At 39.0% G+C, this 6,643-nt stretch overlaps 1 non-coding gene across 1 annotated transcript; it reads left to right on the plus strand.

The window, feature by feature from the left end:
* The first annotated feature begins 1,195 nt into the window (after positions 1 to 1,195).
* LOC112718867 (small nucleolar RNA R71) lies at positions 1,196 to 1,303 on the plus strand. The gene has a single exon (XR_003161194.1). It is a non-coding gene; the product is annotated as a small nucleolar RNA R71 (small nucleolar RNA).
* The last annotated feature ends 5,340 nt before the right edge of the window (positions 1,304 to 6,643 follow it).

Below are 6,643 nucleotides of genomic sequence, written 5' to 3' on the forward strand. Positions count from 1 at the left end.
AGAGGCATGAGGTTTACACTTGACCCTAAGTCACACAAGGCCTTCTTGAAGGTCATGGTGCCTATGGTACAAGGTATTGAAAACTTCCCAGGATCCTGTCTCTTTTGAGGCAGTTTCTGCCTAGACAAGTCATCCAGTTCTTTGGTGAGCAAAGGGGATTCATCCTCCCAAGTCTCATTTCCAAATAACTTGTCATTTAGCTTCATGATTGCTCCAAGGTATTTAGCAACTTGCTCCTCAGTGACATACTCATCCTCTTCAGAGGAAGAATACTCATCAGAGCTCATGAATGGCAGAAGTAAGTCCAATGGAATCTCTATGGTCTCAGTTTGAGCCTCAGATTCCCATGGTTCCTCATTAGGGAACTCATTGGAGGCCAGTGGACGCCCAGTGAGGCCTTCCTCAGTGGCGTTCACTGCCTCTTCTTCCTCCCAAAATTCGGCCATGTTGATGACCTTGCACTCTCCTTTTGGATTTTCTTCTGTATTGCTTGGAAGAGTACTAGGAGGGAGCTCAGTAATTTTCTTGCTCAGCTGACCCACTTGTCCTTCCAATAGGACCTTGTTTCAGTCATGAAACTTTGAGTGGTTTTGATCAGATCAGAGACCATGGTTGCTAAGTCAGAGGTATTCTGCTTAGAACTCTCTGTCTGTTGCTGAGAAGATGATGGAAAAGGTTTGCTATTGCTAAACCTGTTTCTTCCACCATTATTGTTATTGAAACCTTGTTGAGGTCTCTGTTGATCCTTCCATGAAAGATTTGGATGATTCCTCCATGAAGGATTGTAGGTGTTTCCATAGGGTTCTCCCATGTAATTCACCTCTTCTATTGAAGGGTTCTCAGGATCATAAGCTTCTTCCTCAGATGAAGCCTCCTTAGTACTGCTTGGTGCATTTTGCATTCCAGACAGACTTTGAGAAATCATATTGACTTGTTGAGTCAATATTTTGTTCTGAGCCAATATGGCATTCAGAGTGTCAATCTCAAGAACTCCTTTCTTCTGACTAGTCCCATTGTTCACAGGATTTCTTTCAGAAGTGTACATGAATTGGTTATTTGCAACCATTTCAATAAGCTCTTGAGCTTCTGTAGGCGTCTTCTTCAAATGAAGAGAGCCTCCAGCAGAGCTATCCAAGGACATCTTGGACAGTTCAGAGAGACCATCATAGAAAATTCCTATGATGCTCCATTCAGAAAGCATGTCAGAGGGACATTTTCTGATTAATTGTTTGTATCTTTCCCAAGCTTCATAGAGGGATTCTCCTTCCTTCTGTCTGAAGGTTTGGACTTCCACTCTAAGCTTACTCAATTTTTGAGGTGGAAAGAACTTTGCCAAGAAGGCATCGACTAGCTTTTCCCAAGAGTCTAGGCTTTCTTTAGGTTGAGAGTCCAACCATGTCCTGGCTCTGTCTCTTACAGCAAAAGGGAATAGCATAAGTCTGTAGACCTCAGGGTCAACCCCATTAGTCTTGACAGTGTCACAGATTTGCAAGAACTCAGCCAAACACTGATGAGGATCTTCCAGTGGAAGTCCATGGAACTTGCAATTCTGTTGCATTAGAGAAACTAATTGAGGCTTAAGCTCAAAGTTGTTTGCTCCAATGGCAGGGATAGAGATGCGTCTCCCATAGAAATCGGGAGTAGGTGCAGTAAAGTCACCCAGCACCTTCCTTGCATTGTTGGCATTGTTGTTTTCGGCTGCCATGTGTTCTTCTCCTTTGAAGAATTCGGTCAGGTCCTCTAAAGAGAGTTGTACTTTGGCTTCTCTTAGCTTTCTCTTCAAGGTCCTTTCAGGTTCAGGATCAGCCTCAACAAGAATGCCCTTGTCTTTGCTCCTGCTCATAAGAAAGAGAAGAGAACAAGAAAATGTGGAATCCTCTATGTCACAGTATAGAGATTCCTTGAAGTGTCAGAGGAAAAAAAGAGTAGAAGACAGAAGTAGAAAATTCGAACTTATCACAGGAGATGGAGTTCGGATTTTGCATTAAGGAATAATGTTAGTTCATAAATAGAAGGATGTGAGAAGAAGGGAAGTGATTTTCGAAAATTAAGTGAAAATTTTGAAAACATTTTTGAAAAACATCACTTAATTTTCGAAAATGAAAGTGGGAAAGAAGTGAAGTGTTTTTTTGAAAAAGATTTGGAAATTAGAAATCAAAAAGATTTGATTGAAAACCATTTTGAAAAAGATGTGGTTAAGAAGATTTGATTAGTTTTTAAAAAGATGTGATTGAGAAGATATGATTTGAAAAACATTTTAAAAATATTTGATTTTGAAAATTAAAAACTTGGCTAACAAGAAAAGATATGATTCAAACATTAAACCTTTCTCAACAGAAAAGGAAACATACTTGAAATGTTGAATCAAATCATTAATTGGTAGCAGGTATCTTTGAAAAAAGAAAGAAATTAAATTTGAAAGAGATTTGATTGAAAAGATATGATTTGAAAAAGATTTGATTTTGAAAAACTTTGAAAACTGAAAAAAAAATTGCATTGAAAAACAGAATCTTCCCCCTTGTGCCATCCTGGCGTTAAACGCCCAGAATGGTGCACATTCTGGCGTTTAACGCCCAAAACTATACCTTTTTGGGCGTTAAACGCCCAACCAGGTACCCTGGCTGGCGTTTAAACGCCAGTCTGTCCTTCTTCACTGGGCGTTTTGAACGCCCAGCTTTTTTTGTATAATTCCTCTGCTGTATGTTCTGAATCTTCAATTCTCTGTATAATTGACTTGAGAAGACACAAATTAAAATATTTTTTGGATTTTTAATAATAAGGAAAAGTCAAAATGCAACAAGAATCAAATAACAATGCATGCAAGACACCAAACTTAGCAGTTTGTATACTACTGACACTAATGAGAATGCATATGAGACACACAAATACTCAAGTCAAGAGAATTCAAAGATTAGAGTAAGAAATCATCAAGAACTACTTGAAAATCCTTAAGACACATGAATGAATGCATGCAATTGACACCAAACTTAAGATGAGACACTAGACTCAAACAAGAAATTTTTGGATTTTATGATTTTTTGATTTTTTTTTGTGTTTTTCGAAAATTAAGTGGAAAAAGGTATCAAAGTTCTTAATGAGAATTCCAGGAATCATGCAATGTTAGTCTAAAACTTCAGTCTAAAGGAATTAGACATGGTCAGCCAAGCTTCAGCAGAACATTGCATTCAAGAGCTAAATTGATGAAGATCAATCAGCTTTGGTGATGATAAGAACACCACCTTGAAACACTAGAATTCATTCTTAAGAACTCTGAAAAAAAAAATACCTAATCTAAGCAACAAGATGAACCGTCAGTTGTCCAAACTGAACAATCCCCGGCAACGGCGCCAAAAACTTGGTGCTGTTGCCGGATCTTGGCACTGATGTTACCGGACAAAAAGCTTGCTCAAAACTTGAACAATCCCCGGCAACGGCGCCAAAAACTTGGTGCGCGAAATTGTGAACAATACTTTTCACAACTCTCATAATCCCCGGTCATGAACCCCAAGAACTTGGTGTTCAATACCATGGCATTGCACAACTTCGCACAACTAACCAGCAAGTGCACTGGGTCGTCCAAGTAATAAACCTTACGCGAGTAAGGGTCGATCCCACGGAGATTGTTAGTATGAAGCAAGCTATGGTCATCTTGTAAATCTTAGTCAGGCAAACTCAAATGATATGATGATGAACGAAAATAAACAATAAGATCAAGATAGAGGTACTTATGTAATTCATTGGTAGGAACTTCAGATAAGCGCATGAAGATGCCTTCCCTTCCGTCTCTCTACTTTCCTACTGTCTTCATCCAATCCTTCTTACTCCTTTCCATGGCAAGCTTATGTAGGGTTTCACCGTTGTCAATGGCTACCTCCCATCCTCTCAGTGATTACGTTGCCTATGCTCTGTCACAGCATGGATAATCATCTGTCGGTTCTCGGTCAGGCCGGAATAGAATCCATCGATTCTTTTGCGTCTGTCACTAACGCCCCGCCTGCTAGGAGTTTGAAGCACGTCACAGTCATTCAATCATTGAATCCTACTCAGAATACCACAGACAAGGTTAGACCTTCCAGATTCTCTTGAATGCCGCCATCAGTTCTAGCCTATACCACGAAGACTCTGATCTCACGGAATGGTTGGCTCGTTTGTCAGATGAGCACTCGGTTGTCAGGCGATCAACCATGCATCGTGCAATCAGGAATCCAAGAGATATTCACCCAATCGAAGGTAGAACGGAGGTGGTTGTCAGTCACACGTTCATAGGTGAGAATGATGATGAGTGTCACGGATCATCACATTCATCAAGTTGAAGAACAAGTGATATCTTAGAACAAGAACAAGCAGAATTGAATGGAAGAACAATAGTAATTGCATTAATACTCGAGGTACAGCAGAGCTCCACACCTTAATCTATGGTGTGTAGAAGCTCCACCGTTGAAAATACATAAGAACAAGGTCTAGGCATGGCCGTGAGGCCAGCCTCCCAGTGATCTAAGAACTAGACGTCCAAAGATGATCTAGAGATCTAAAGTGATCAAAATATTTTTAATACAATAGTAAAAGGTCCTATATATAGAAAACTAGTAGCCTAGGGTGTACAGAGATGAGTAAATGACATAAAAATCCACTTCCGGGCCCACTTGGTGTGTGCTTGGGCTGAGCAATGAAGCTTTTTCGTGTAGAGACTCTTCTTGGAGTTAAATGCCAGCTTTAGTGCCAGTTTGGGCGTTTAACTCCCATTTTGGTGCCAGTTCCGGCGTTTAACGCTGGGATTTTTGAGGGTGAATTTGAACGCCAGTTTGAGCCATCAAATCTTGGGCAAAGTATGGACTATCATATATTGCTGGAAAGCCCAGAATGTCTACTTTCCAACGCCGTTGAGAGCGCGCCAATTGCGCTTCTGTAGCTCCAGAAAATCCACTTCGAGTGCAGGGAGGTCAGAATCCAACAGCATCTGCAGTCCTTTTTAGTCTCTGAATAAGATTTTTGCTCAGATCCCTCAATTTCAGCCAAAAAATACCTGAAATCACAGAAAAACACACAAACTCATAGTAAAGTCCAGAAAAGTGAATTTTAACTAAAAACTAATAAAAATATACTAAAAACTAACTAGATCATACTAAAAACATACTAAAAACAATGCCAAAAAGCATACAAATTTTCCGCTCATCAGAAAGCTCTAAATGTCAGCTTTCTAATGCAATTGAAATCACCTCAATTGGACCTCTGTAACGCAAGTTATTCTCCTTTGAAGTGGACATGGTCGCTGGCATAGTCGCTAGCATTTCTGGAAAACGTGAGTCACGATAACGCTAGCGACCAGGGGCTTAATGTTGCCAGATTCTGGAGCTCAAACTTAATATCCACCCCATACTATTATATATTGTTGGAAAGCTCTGGATGTCTACTTTCTAACGCCTTTAGAAGCGCATCATTTGGAGCTCTACAGCTAGAGTTACACTTCATGGAAGGTGAAGAGGTCAGTTGGCCTTACTACAGGTTGATACCATGTTCATCCTTGCACTTTCAGGGCAAGTTTTCTCCCTCAAATTTAGTGTCCACCATATAGTGTCATATATGCTTGGAAAGCTCTGGAATCCTACTTACCAATGCTTTTGGAATCATCTCATTTGGAGCTTTGTGGCTCAAGTTATTCTTGTTTGAAGAAGGCATGGTCAGGCTACCAGGTGAGACTTTTGCCCATGTTAACTACCACGTTAATGTAGTTAACGTGGCTGTTAACGTGGGTCTTTTTGCTTCGAAAGTGTTAGTGGAGATCACCTTTTCCACTAACGTTAGTGACGTTAAGATTTTTGCCAGTAAAGAATTTCATAAAAACAGTCGCATTGTAGATATAGTCTCTAAACCGACAGAAATTCCTTCGTACAAACGTTTTGTTTGTCACAGGTAACAAACTCCTAAATAAATTGATAACCGAGTATTTAAACCTCGGGTCGTCTTCTCAAGGAATTGCAGGGAGGTATATTCTTATTATTGGCTATGAAAAAGGTAAAATTGGGGTTTTGGAAGTAAGGTGCGAATATATTATATGACAAGTAAAATAAAATAATAATAGCTGTAAAATAAACATTTGGCAAGGTATAAGAACTCGAGGTCCTTCCCTAGTTATCCTTATCAATTGATGAGAATTGGATTTTTCTCCCACTTTGTTAACCTCTAACTATGAAGGTAAGTTAAGTGGATGAATTCCAATTTTCAATCAACAATGAGTTTGATAACTCTAGAGTCACCAATTATTTAACCACAGCCAAGAATATAAAAAGCTAAATTAAAATTATAAATATCTGAAATACCTTCAATTCATTCAAAGCAGTAAAATCTAACATGAAAAATATTCATAAGCCAATTGGGCAACAGGAAAATCCAAATTATTTATATAAATAAAAAAAAAGCAATCATCAATCTGAAATATCTCAAATAACATTAATTAAGAAAATCAATCTAAACATGGAACATTGAAAATAAATAAAAATAAAGAACCTGGGATTGAGAGTCACTCCTAAAACTAAGAGAAGTCCTAATCCTAAGAGAGAGAGAGGAGAGAACCTCTCTCTCTAAAACTACATCTAAAACATAAAAGTAAATTATGAGTGCTTAATTATGAATACATGCATTCCCC

Source organism: Arachis hypogaea, chromosome 10 (assembly GCF_003086295.3).
Source record: "Arachis hypogaea cultivar Tifrunner chromosome 10, arahy.Tifrunner.gnm2.J5K5, whole genome shotgun sequence".
Classification (NCBI taxonomy): domain Eukaryota; kingdom Viridiplantae; phylum Streptophyta; class Magnoliopsida; order Fabales; family Fabaceae; genus Arachis; species Arachis hypogaea.